This window comes from Triturus cristatus, chromosome 12 (genome assembly GCF_964204655.1).
Source record: "Triturus cristatus chromosome 12, aTriCri1.1, whole genome shotgun sequence".
Lineage (NCBI taxonomy): Eukaryota > Metazoa > Chordata > Amphibia > Caudata > Salamandridae > Triturus > Triturus cristatus.
In genome coordinates, this window is record NC_140595.1 from 522,968,323 (window position 1) to 522,982,286 (window position 13,964).

Genomic DNA, 13,964 nt, shown 5'->3' on the forward strand with positions numbered 1-13,964 from the left:
CCCTCTCGCAGTTGTACCCAGCTGTTAGACGGCGACCTCAGAGGAGCCTGGAAGGGGTCCTGACTACCCTGAGTCCCACCCTCAAGGTATCGTAGCCGGGCGCTGGCGGGAGACTCCCCAGGGGGAGGAATCTAGGATCGTACTTCTGGCACCACACGACACAGAGTGACCACACCGGGTATTCTGAGAAAACAATCTTTATCAAGTAGGTTATCACTGCAAATATGTACAAGGTGAGCACGGGCTCAAGAGTCTCGGAAGGGGTAGGGGGTAGCGGGACAGTCTCTGGTAAAGGTTCAAGCAGGGACGTATCCGGCGCACAGCTTACAATCCTCGAGCTGGGGGATACGATGTTGTAGTCGGGGTCCGGCGGGACCGTGAGAGTCGGTTGGAGCCGCGAGTCACTCAGCGGGCTCAGGTACAGGTTCAGAGGTCTTACGATCTTCAGGGAGCCGCGAGTCACTCAGCAGGGCTCAGGTACAAGTTCGGAGGTCTTACGATCTTCAGGGAGCCGCGAGTCACTCAGCAGGGCTCAGGTACAAGTTCGGAGGTCTTACGATCTTCAGGGAGCCGCGAGTCACTCAGCAGGGCTCAGGTACAAGTTCGGAGGTCTTACGATCTTCAGGGAGCCGCGAGTCACTCAGCAGGGCTCAGGTGGGTTCAAGTTCCAGGAGCCGCGACCACGTCGGCAGGCTCTCGTTGTTCCAGCGTCGAATCTGCCGGACAGACCCAGAGCACCCCTTGTTATAGGTCGACCCCTCTTTGATGTCCGGAGTCTGTGCAGGCAGGGGTCTTGTCACCTGGGGGTCGCTTGTCGGGATTTCCTGCTATTGTCTTTTGATCCTTTCAGGGCCGGGTCGGGAGGAGTCCCAGACACCCAGCAGGCATGGAGCCAGCCCTCAGGGAGGCCGGAGGGCCGATCGAAACCCATCGTCCCGGGGGAGTTCAGAGGTGCGATAGAAACTGCTCCTCCCTCTCTCATCCCCTGGAAGCGTGATGTCCTCCAGCCGGAGTGGCGCCTCTAGGCCCGGGTCGCGCTGGGGCCGGGCGGCCATCTTGGTGCATGAAGTGGGCACGCGGGCCCGGGGTGGCCGAAAGGAGAGAGGCCAGGGACGGGGATGTCCGGGTCAGTGCGGGTGTCCTGGTGGGGAGGTTCGGCTGGGCCGTGTGCTTGGGCTGTAGGTACCAGGTTTCGGTGGTGCGGGGGCACGGAGGGCCATTCTACGAGGCCGGGTCCAACACGCGTCCCCCCCAGCTGAAAGCCGGAGAGAACTGCCCATCAGCTTGGGGGGTTCTCTTCGCTGAGGCGGAAGAACCGGGAGAGGCCGTCAGCATTGGCGTGGTCCGTACCAGGGCGGTGTTCCACGGTGAAATCCATCCCCTGGAGGGAGATTGACCACCGCAGTAGCTTGGGGTTTTCTCCTCGCATCTGCATGAGCCATCGCAAGGGCCGATGGTCAGTTTGGACTCTGAAATGGGTGCCGAACAGGTAGGGTCGTAGCTTTTTGAGTGCCCAGACCACGGCAAAGGCTTCGTGCTCTATGGTGCTCCATCTCTGTTCTCGGGGCAACAGCCGCCGACTGAGGAAGGCGACGGGCTGGTCTAGGCCTTGGTCATTTACTTGGGACAGGACGGCCCCAATGCCATGCTCGGAGGCATCGGTCTGGACTATGAACTCCTTGGCGTAGTCGGGAGCCTGGAGGACGGGGGCAGTACACATGGCCTTTTTTAGGGCATCGAAAGCTTCCTGGCAGGCAGCCGTCCACTGCACTTTCTTTGGCTGTCTTTTAGACGTGAGTTTTGTGAGAGGGCCGACAAGGCTGCCATACCCCCGAATGAATCTTCGGTAGTAGCCCGTGAGTCCCAGAAAGGCTCGGACCTCCGTCTGGGTGATGGGTGGTTCCCAGGCCAGGATGGCGTCGATCTTTGGCTGTAGAGGGGCGACCTGGCCACTCCCGACCTGGTGCCCCAAGTAGACCACGGATCCTTGCCCGATCTGGCACTTGCTGGCATTTACTGTGAGGCCTGCCTGGCGCAGGGCGGTTAGCACCCTCCGGAGGTGCTGGAGGTGCTCACTCCACTCTGAACTGAAGACAGCGATGTCGTCCAGATATGCCGCGCTGAATTGTTCTAGCCCGGCCAGGACCCTATTCACCAGTCGCTGGAAAGTGGCCGGGGCATTTTTCATCCCGAAGGGCATTACGCGGAAGCGGTAGTGCCCATCGGGGGTGGAGAAAGCGGACCGCTCCTTGGCCCCTTCGGTGAGCGCAATCTGCCAGTATCCGCAGGTGAGGTCGAATGTGCTGAGGAACCGGGCTGCCCCTAGTCGGTCAATGAGTTCGTCGGCTCGTGGAATGGGGTGGGCATCGGCTCGGGTAACGTCATTGAGCCCCCGGTAGTCCACGCAGAATCGGAGCTCGGGGGCGACACCGGGGGCCGCTGCCTTCGGGACCAGGACCACGGGGCTGGCCCAGGGACTGTCAGAGGGCTCGATCACCCCCAGGGTCAACATCTTCGAGACTTCCGCTTGAATGCAGGACCGGACCCGGTCAGGAACCCGGTAGGCTCGGTGTCTCACCGGCGGGCTGTCCCCGGTGTCCACGTCATGAACACACCAGTTGGTGACCCGGGGGGTCAGGGAGAAGAGGTCGGAAAATTGTCTTAGGAGCTGGCGGCAGTCCGCTTGTTGCTGGGCAGTGAGGGCTGGGGAGAGGTTCACTCCTTCCACGGAGCCATCCTGCTCCTTGACACACAGGAGGTCCGGGAGGGGATCCGACTCATCTTCGGCCCCGTCATCAGTGGCCAGCAGGAGGCTCAGTTCTGTCCGCTGGAAGTGAGGCTTGAGGCGGTTCACGTGCAGGACCCGGAGGGGATCCCGAGGTGACTGGACGTCCACCAAGTATGTGACTTCGCTCTTCCGCTCAACCACTTTGTAGGGCCCAGTCCATCGGTCCTGGAGGGCGCCAGGCTTCACGGGGGCCATGACCCACACCTGCTGGCCCGGCTGGAACTCGACCAGAGTGGCATTCTGGTCGTACCAGCGCTTCATCTCCTCTTGACTTGCCTCCAGGTTGGCCTCGGCCAGTTCTCGGAACTTCCTGGTCTGGTTTCGGAGGGCCAGGACGTATTGGAACACATCTCGGGGGGTGGTCTGGGGTGCTGCCTCCCACCCTTCCTTAACCAAACTGAGGGGACCTCGGACGGGGTGTCCATAGAGTAATTCAAACGGGCTGAACCCTAAGGACTTCTGGGGGACCTCCCGGTAAGCGAACAAGAGGCAGGGGAGCAGGACGTCCCACTTACGCCGGAGGGGCTCTTCTAGGCCAGCGATCATCCCTTTCAAAGTCCTATTAAACCTTTCTACTAGGCCGTTCCCTTGGGGATGGTACGGGGTGGTGAACTTATAGGACACCCCACATTGTTGCCACAGGGACGTCATATACTTCGAGATAAAATTAGTGCCGCGATCGCTCACGACCTCGCGGGGAAAACCCACCCTGGAAAAGATCCCCATCAGGGCCCGGCCCACCACGGGGGCCGTAATGGTGCGTAGGGGAATAGCCTCAGGATAGCGGGTGGCGTGGTCCACGAGGACCAAGATGAAACGGTGGCCTTGGGAGGTGGGGGGGTCCAGTGGTCCCACGATGTTGATTCCGACTCGTTCAAAAGGGGTACTGACGACCGGGAAGGGTTGGAGGGGAGCCTTGCACTTCCCCCCACTCTTCCCACTAGCCTGGCACGTGGGGCAGGACTTGCAGTGGGCTTCTACCGCTGCTCTCATTCTAGGCCAGTAAAAATGGGTCACGAGTCGGCTGTAGGTCTTGTCCTGACCCAGGTGGCCGGCGAGGGGGACGTCGTGGGCTAAGCCCAGGAGGAAATCTCGGAAGCGGAGGGGTACCACCAGTACCCGTCCGGATCCCAGCTCCACCGACTTCTGCTCACTGTACAAGATGCTATTTTCCCAATAGATTCGGTGTGTCCCGGTCTGGTCACCTGCGGCTTGGCCCTCGGCCTGGCGCCGCAGTCCGACCAGGGAAGGACAAGTGGCTTGCTCCCGGCAAAACTCTTCCCGAGTGGGCCCGCCCTCGTGGCGCCAATGGGCCAACTCGGGTAGATCTCCCAACTCGGGGACCGGGGCGGGGTCGGATGGTGCGGGTTCGTCGCGGGCGACGGACCCTTCTGCTGGGGGGACGGGAGGACCCTCGGCGGGGACTGTACTGGTCTCTTCGATCGGGGTGTTCTCGACTTCTCTCCGGGGAGTGAGCCGGGCTGACATAGATCGGGTGGTGGCGCACACCCACTCGGGGAGTCCCATCATTCCTAGGTGGGCCTTGCGCTCGACGTGCTTCCAGGGAGAACTCTCTAGGTCGTTCCCTAAGAGGCAGTCGACCGGCTGGGAGGTTCTTACGGCCACCTTGAGTTTACCTATCACCCCTCCCCACTCAAACGGCACCAGGGCTACCTGACACATACTTTCTCTATTGTCTGCGGATATTACGGGGCAAAAGACGTTGGGGAGGATCTGCTCCTCGGGGACTAGGTGCCTGAGGACACCGGTGATACTGGCCCCGGTGTCCCGCAGGGCCTCTACCTGGTGGCCATTGATCTTGACGAGCTGCCCGTATTTCTGTGTGTTGGAGGGTAGGAGGCTACCAGGGATCATCTCTCTATCTCCCAGGGATACTAGGGCCATTGCTGCGGGTTCCCACTCCTCGGCTTCCTCAACCTCCTCCCCCAGAGCTACGTTGGCTATCTGTCTCGCAGGGGTGGTAGGGGAGACTTGGGTGGCCATGGGGCACTCTGGGTCATTGGCGTAGTGCCCGGGTTTCTGGCAACGGAAACATGTGACGGTCACCCGGTGTCCCCGTCTCCCAGGGGGCCCTGTCACCGGTGGGGGGGGGCGCCGGGAAAGGTGGAGGTTGTGTCTTCGGGGGGCTAGGCTGGGACTCTCTCGGCCCTCCCTGGTTCCCTCCCCCTCTCTGGCGGGGTGGTCCCTGACCGGCTCGGGGGTACTCTCCTACCATGCCCCGGGAGACCCGGGTGTTGGTCCAGCGGTCGGCCTCCACAGCCAGCTTCCGGGGATCTGTGAGCTTGCTGTCAAGCAGATGCTGACGTAGTTCTATGAAGCAGTTCGCAGCCAGATGTTCCCACAACATGAGGTCAGTGAGTTCGGCAAGGGTGGTGACTTTGCTGCCCTTGATCCACCCATCGAAGGCCCGACTGAAAAAGTTTACATACTCCACCCAGGTGGTGCCCGGGATCTTCCGGCAGTCCCGGAATCGCTGACGGTACATTTCTGGGGTGAGGCCGTATCTTGTGAGTAGAGCCTCTTTCATGTGGCTGTAGGAGGTCTGCAGGGAGAGGGGTAGGTCGAGCAGGGTGTCCCTTCCTTCGCTCAGAAACCGCCCCCACAACCCCGCCCCCCAATCCTTCTGCGGGATCCGATGGGAGGTCATGGCGACCTCGTAGGCCCTGAACCATTGCTGAATGTCATCGTTTTTATAATATTCCTTGACCACATCCTTGGGGATGTGGACCTTCTGTTCCGCTGGGGAGGCCGTCTCTCGGTTTCCCGGGGGCCTTCCTTCCTCGCTTCTGGCCTTGAGCTCGATTTCTTTCAAGCTGCGTTCGTGCTCTAGTTGGAGCTTCCTTCCTTCGTGCTCCCGTTGGAGCTTCTTTTCTTCTAGTTCGCCTTGTACACGCATTTGCTCTACTGCTAGCTTTTTTTCCGCTAACTTCAATTCGCCCTCGATTTTGAGTTTGGCTAACTCGAGTTCATGATTGCGGCTTCTCTCTCTGTCCGCGAGCTCTTCCGGGGATAGGCCCCCGTCCGGTACGATGCCTCGCACCTGATTGCTACTGCTTCCACTTTGGGGGGGTTCGGCTTCGTCGGGGCGCTCCCCCGTGCCTTCCGGGCGGGAGGCCCCGGTCTCCACCCAAGTTTTCAGTGCTTTCTGCAAATCCTCTTTAGTGTTGAGACCAGTGGTAGCGATTTTAAGTTCTTTGCAAAATTGCTTTAGCTCCTTGTGTGTGTATTCTTCTAGCTGCTCCACCTGGAACACCCTGTTGGCGCTAGTTTCTGCAGGGCTCACGGCGCTTCCTTCTGCCATCTTTGTCGGTAGTGCTTCCGTTGTTCACGGTACGATCTCTAGGTGATGGGCCCGAATCCCGTCACTTGCCACCAATGTTAGACGGCGACCTCAGAGGAGCCTGGAAGGGGTCCTGACTACCCTGAGTCCCACCCTCAAGGTATCGTAGCCGGGCGCTGGCGGGAGACTCCCCAGGGGGAGGAATCTCGTATCTAGGATCGTACTTCTGGCACCACACGACACAGAGTGACCACACCGGGTATTCTGAGAAAACAATCTTTATCAAGTAGGTTATCACTGCAAATATGTACAAGGTGAGCACGGGCTCAAGAGTCTCGGAAGGGGTAGGGGGTAGCGGGACAGTCTCTGGTAAAGGTTCAAGCAGGGACGTATCCGGCGCACAGCTCACAATCCTCGAGCTGGGGGATACGATGTTGTAGTCGGGGTCCGGCGGGACCGTGAGAGTCGGTTGGAGCCGCGAGTCACTCAGCGGGCTCAGGTACAGGTTCGGAGGTCTTACGATCTTCAGGGAGCCGCGAGTCACTCAGCAGGGCTCAGGTACAAGTTCGGAGGTCTTACGATCTTCAGGGAGCCGCGAGTCACTCAGCAGGGCTCAGGTACAAGTTCGGAGGTCTTACGATCTTCAGGGAGCCGCGAGTCACTCAGCAGGGCTCAGGTACAAGTTCGGAGGTCTTACGATCTTCAGGGAGCCGCGAGTCACTCAGCAGGGCTCAGGTGGGTTCAAGTTCCAGGAGCCGCGACCACGTCGGCAGGCTCTCGTTGTTCCAGCGTCGAATCTGCCGGACAGACCCAGAGCACCCCTTGTTATAGGTCGACCCCTCTTTGATGTCCGGAGTCTGTGCAGGCAGGGGTCTTGTCACCTGGGGGTCGCTTGTCGGGATTTCCTGCTATTGTCTTTTGATCCTTTCAGGGCCGGGTCGGGAGGAGTCCCAGACACCCAGCAGGCATGGAGCCAGCCCTCAGGGAGGCCGGAGGGCCGATCGAAACCCATCGTCCCGGGGGAGTTCAGAGGTGCGATAGAAACTGCTCCTCCCTCTCTCATCCCCTGGAAGCGTGATGTCCTCCAGCTGGAGTGGCGCCTCTAGGCCCGGGTCGCGCTGGGGCCGGGCGGCCATCTTGGTGCATGAAGTGGGCACGCGGGCCCGGGGTGGCCGAAAGGAGAGAGGCCAGGGACGGGGATGTCCGGGTCGGTGCGGGTGTCCTGGTGGGGAGGTTCGGCTGGGCCGTGTGCTTGGGCTGTAGGTACCAGGTTTCGGTGGTGCGGGGGCACGGAGGGCCATTCTACGAGGCTGGGTCCAACACCAGCTATTCTGTTTCCTGATACATTCTTGAGTTTTGTAATTGTTTATCTCCTGCTCTGTAAAGTGCTCTGAGGCTCTTCAGGATCATGTTTGAGCTTTACAGCTACACCAAGTAATTAGTTCCACTAAGGTTATATTTCCACTAATTTGGTTTACTGGGTATTGTAGTTGGATTTGTAAAGCACTTCAGGCCACATGTTCGACCATTTAATTTTGCGACTCGTAAAATAAAATGTATTAATGTGTCTCAGACATATTTAGCGATTCCCAATGGGGTAGCAAATGACCTACCTCATTAATACTCATGAGGTGGGTCGACATTTGCGACCCTTTGGGAATGGCCTGTAATCATAGGGATGGTGGCCTGCTGTGGTCAGCGGACCACCATGTCTGTGATTGCTTTTTAAATAAAGCATTTTTTTCTGAAATGAAGTACGTTTTCCTTCAAGGAAAACGGGATGAATTTAAAAAAAGAAATATTCAAAGTTTCCTTTTCCATGTTTAAGTGTAGGCAGTGGCCCGTGGCACCACTGTCTGCTCTTAATAATGTTGGCGCCCACATTCACAAATGGAAGGGGTCCCATGGTGGCCCTTTCCTGTTTGCTGATGGGTTACCACCTTCTTCATGGAGTTGGCTAAATATGAATTTTTGTGACGCATTCCGGTTGCAAAACATTCATACTTGCCACTGCGACTCGCTATTGAGAAGTGACACCCTTGAAATGTCCCTACCTTATAGCGAGTCACAAACCGTATTTTGCGAGTCGGCAATGGGTTACTGACTCATAAAATAGGGTTACTACATTGCAAAAGTTGTTTTAGCGGTTCCAAATGGCCTGAGTCTCCATTAGCGACAGCTAAAAACAGTCGTACATCTGGCACTTTGTGCTCCTGATGAGACATCAAAGCGCATTTGCAGACAAGTCCCCCAGTACATCGTGGGGGTTGCTTGGTTGAGAAAGTGTAGGAACTACAGAGTGGTTTATATGGGAGTGAATTTGGTGACCTCAGTCCAGCTCCTATCTTGTCCTAGGTCACTGAGCCTGGGCATGTGATGAAAGAGAGAAGAGTGCGAGATAGAGCGCATGCACTCTACGATCATGTTTGTTGTTGATTCTGATTGGTTTTCTCTGACTGCCTCAAACGACCGTGTCACACTATGCCTGGCGAATATCTATACACTCTTCCCTCACACAGTAGATCACACAAAGAAGAAATCACTCCTCGACTGTAATTGCTGCTAAACACTCATGACCACATCGAACTATCACAAATTCGAAATCAGCGAACATACCCACATCTGTAAGGTTAGACATTTGAGGTTTAGGCCGGTTGTTTTGGTCCCGTCACAGCCCATGTGACCAAAAAAAGCACCCCAAACACTGGCCTTTTGACGCTGGCCCGTCTGGAATTACAAGCCAGTCCAGCAGGCATTTGCAGGCATTTACACACACTATACATGTATTTGGATCACTGGTCGAATTGCATTACAAAAAGGATGGGAACTGTGATGGTGCGCACAATTGGGGCGGGGTGCGTGAGCATGGGGGCGTGGTCAAAAACATGGCTACAAAAATATTCTACAACTTTTTTATGTCTTTCACCCATCAGGTAATATCATTCAAAATAATGCACAGGCTAAATGAAAACTAAATGCAAGTTATGCTAATCAGTGGGAAATGCACTATCATACATTATGAAACCTGTATTAGTTAATGCACTGCACCAGAGAGTCCCAGATTGAATCTTGGCTGGTGCAGTGGAGAATAGTGACTTGTGTTTGTGTAGTGCTATGAGGTCCCAGTCAGTGACAGAAAGCACTGTGAATATGTAAGTCATTTTATTAAACTTGCATTACACACAGTAAATGATAGGCTGCTACAACATGCACAAAAAGGTGTAAGATAAAAAAGTGCTTCTAAAATATAGAGCTTAGTAATACCCAGACTGTACATAGTACACATTTAAAAACAAACGTATTCTCAAAGCACACACTTCGCAGCTTAACTTGTAGCTCTCTTACAATAACTCCAAAAGAATAAATGTGTGTCATCAGGGAGCTTCAACTAATTCCTTCAATTAAAGCCAATACTGGATTCCAGGCACCCTTTACATTTGCAGATCGACTAGTTGTGCACATTTACATTTCTTTCAGGCACGCAGACACCCTTGGAAGAAGGCTTTTTCAGCACTCTGACCCTCCCTCGGTTTCACAATACAGGACGCTCTCAGCCCTACACTTCAGCTGAAGCACTTCAACTGTTGAAATTATCTGTCCTGGGACAGTTGTCTTTTCACAAAACGAAGAGGAACTGTTTTTCTAAAATTAAAAAAGTATGGGTACATCATACCCCTCAGATCCCCTTCACTTCGACCACTGATTTGGATGTATGCATATCTGCATTCCCATACCAATGGTGACCGGGCTTCCTTGCATGGTTGCTCCTGAATGTGCTTTTGACAACATCAACATTGCTTTCTCATTCCCTGTTTGCCACTTTTAGCAGATGCTTTCCATTTTTCTGTTTCAAAGGCGTAGCAATGGAGTATTCCAATAACTGAGCTGTTTAAGTGGTACTTGTAAACATTAACATTTTTTAACAAAATGTATTCAATTCACAGTTGTACAGTGACAGAGAAAAAGAGATCTGCTCCACGCCCAGTCTTTCCCAATAACGAGTTTAATTTTTTACTTGTGTGCAGCATCTGTTACTCTTTTTAGGGCCACCTCCAAGGACAGAACCGTTCCTTAATAGAAACGTTTGCAGTGGGATGCCAAATCATTTATTAACTACAAAAACAAAACCTCAGCCAATTAATCAGTTCACATTTTTAGGTCCCTGCAGTTTCTCACGCTCTGTAAGAAATAGGGTTATTGGTTGAGGGGGGGGGGTGTAATCCCCCATGTGGCAACAACCACAATCCTTGTCAGGTTGAACCATAAAAATCACGAATAAATCTATGCTTATGTGGCTATCTTGGAATGGCACATTCTAAATGGATGGACTCCCAAAGAACACAGACAACATCCTTATATCCTAACCCAATATTTACAAAGGTGAGAGTTCCGTACATCAGACCTAGCGCCATCTTCTCCCCAAGGTGCAAACCAGTGCATGTACCCCACACGGTTCCTCCCCCTATTACAAGCTTAATCCAACAATATGGAGAGCACAGGCAGCCACACCTATTCCATTAAATACCCCCCTAACCCTACAAAAAAAACAGCTAAAGGATTTAAACATAACATTCTAAAAGCGCACCCTGAAACCCCAATCTCAGATCCCTACTTCTCAAGTAACCAAGGGCATATTACGAATGACATCATCTTCTATACTAAAAGGAGAAAAGCCTTTCTCGCTCTACTCACGGTCACCACAACGAGGAAAACAGCGCACAGACTCACGCTCTCTATCATCCCCTCCCCATTATACAAAGCAGCAGCTACAATCACTATTTATCATAATGGGATCATCCTTATGCAATCATCGGACCGTAACCTAAACCTTCTAGACAATATCTTTCCTTGCATCAAGGAACAAGTTACAAGAACACACCCCACCCCCCTAGCCAATCACAATCACGGTTCAATTACCAACTTCCGATCTGATTCCAGATAAATGCAGGATTCCAAGCTGTCCCCCCCTACACATACACCCACCATAGACCTAACCGACGCCCAAGCTAACAGCAACACATACCGCCCTAAACCCCACTCATACCATAACACTACAACCACTCTCACAGCCCCACTCACTCCCCATACTCCTACCACCCCTCACCCCGCTGTACCTCCCCCGCCAGCTCCTGGCACCAATACTCCCACCACCCCACTCACTCCCCTCAACCAATCTATCACACTTCCTCAAGGCGCCACCCATCTCCCTCATTCGTATTCCTCCCCCTACAACAATAATAATCAAACGGGTCTCACCACACATATAACCCGTACCTCCCATCATCTTAACGTCGCAACCGTCACCTCCATCACCACTTCTTCTACCACAGTCCCTTACACAACCCACATCCAGACCCCACCACACCCAGCTTTTGCACTCCCCCTCTCCGTTGATAACCACACAATAAGACCTCAACACAAAGATAACCACACAGAAAGATCTCATCACAAAGATCCAGAATACAACTCCCCCTCTAAAGACATACTAGACATAACCATACCTCCCTTTCTCACAACCCATCCATTAAATAAGGAAACGCTCACTCCAGACCCCAGACTAGACAAGATATTACTATCTCTTCAACAAGTCAAAGCTGACATACAAACGCTACACAATGTGATTCTTCAGCAACCCAAGCTCACGCGCCCAAAATCTGACTTCAGAACATACCCACACTTCAAAAATTCACACCACACCCACCCACGACACGCAATCTCTCAAAATCAGGAGCCTCAAAGGTAGAGTACAAGGCCTTACCCCAACGCCCCATCCCACCCAATCAGGATGAAAAAACCCCTATCATCTAACAAACTATTCTCCCTACTCAGCTCTTACGAGCTATCACACCTCTCACCTAACACCGGGCACACAGATAATTCACGTATGGATTCTCTAATCCAATCTATCCCTATTGTTGGAAAGCGTTCCCCGGGGAGGCTGCGGAATACGTTCCTGACCACCCGGAGGCCCACCGTTCCCAGAGTTAGGCCGAGCAAGAGCGGGGAGGCCCTTCCTGGAAGGGTCTCGTACCTAGGATCGCACACGCTGCACTTACTCTCTTCAGATAGAGGGACACCACACAGTAATTCTTTGCGAGATAATAGATTTTATCGTAGGTTGTCAGGGATCTTTATGATCCGGAAGGCAGGAGCAGAATTAGTGCCACAAGCGGCAGCGATCTTGTGATGAGGGGTAAGGGGTAGCGGGACAGTCTTTAAATCAGTGTCTCTGCGGAGTATCCGGCGCACAGCTCTCAATCCTCGAGCTGAGGGGATGTTGCTTCTCTCGGCAATCTCTGCCGATTCTCTTGGAGGAGAGGGCCGCGAGTCACTCAGCAGGCACCGGAGGTTCGTAGTTCGAGGAGCCGCGACGGCGTCAGCAGGGCTCAGATGGTTCAGAGTTCGGGGAGCCGCGACAGCGTCAGCAGGGCTCAGATGGTTCAGAGTTCGGGGAGCCGCGACAGCGTCAGCAGGGCTCAGATGGTTCAGAGTTCTTCGGTTCGGGAGCGATCGAGCCGCGACCAGGTCAGCAGGCTCTCGTCAGTCCAGGTCTTCTCTGTCTTCCGTCCCTTCAGCACCCCTTGTTATACTCCCCCTCCTCTTTGAAGTCCGGAGTCCTCGCGGAGAGGGGTCTGGTGCCTGGGGGCGGTGTGTCGGGATTTCCTGTCGCTCGGCCCTTTGATCTGTTCAGGTGGGTCCGGGAGGGACTCCAGACACCCAGCAGGCGAGGCGCCTGCTCACCGGGAGCCTGGTGGTCGATCGAAACCTCCCTCGGGGAAGAGACCAGAGGTGTGACAGGATCGGCGCCTCTCGGTCGGGTTTTGGGGGGGTTTCGCTCTCCCTCGGCCGGGCATGCGTGTTGGGGATCTGGCCGGCCCTCGGGATGTTGGCCCACGGGGGCCGGGAGGCTGTAACATCGAGGTTCAGCGTGGTTGCAGGGTAGCTTGCTGGTCGGGAGGGTCCACGCCACGAGGCCGGTCTCACACGTGCCCCCCCCAGCTGAAAGGCAGGGAGAACTACCCATCCACTTGGGGGTTCTCCTCGCTGAAGCGGAAGAATCGGGACAGGCCGTCCACGTTCGCGTGGTCCGTCCCGGGGCGATGTTCCACAGTGAAATCCATCCCCTGGAGGGAGATGGACCAGCGTAGCAGCTTGGGGTTTTCCCCTCGCATCTGCATCAACCACCGCAAGGGTCGGTGATCCGTTTGTACTCGGAAGTGTGTTCCGAACAGGTAGGGCCGTAGCTTTTTGAGGGCCCAGACTACTGCGAAGGTCTCTCTTTCAATGGTGCTCCACCGCTGTTCTCGGGGCAGCAACCATCGGCTGATGAAGGCTATGGGCCGATCTATGCCTTTGTCGTCGAACTGAGAGAGGACTGCCCCGATGCCGTGTTCCGAGGCGTCCGTCTGGACCACAAACTCCTGGGCGTAGTCGGGTGCCGGTCCGGTCTCCTGCTGGTTGGGCCTCGGCCTGTTGTCGGGGTCCAATGAGGGAAGGGCAGGTGGATTGTTCTTGGCAGAATTCTTCTCGGGAGGGGCCTCCTTCGCAGTGCCACTGGGCCATTTCTGGCAGGTCCCCGAGCTCGGTCAGGTGTTCGGGGTCGGAAGGCACGGACCCCTCGTCGGGAACGGTCGCTTCATCCGGAAGGGGGTCGTTGGCCTCGGGTGGCGCATCCGGGACCTCGGGGATGGTGGCGGTGCTCCGCGGCATGGTCTCCCCCCCCCTCGGAGGAAGGCATTCTGAGAGTCATCGAGCGCGTGGTGGCGCATACCCATTCGGGTAGGCCCATCATCTCGAGATGGGCTCTTCGTTCCACTTGTCCCCACGGGGAATTCTCAAGGTCGTTGCCCAGGAGGCAGTCCACGGGCTGGGAGG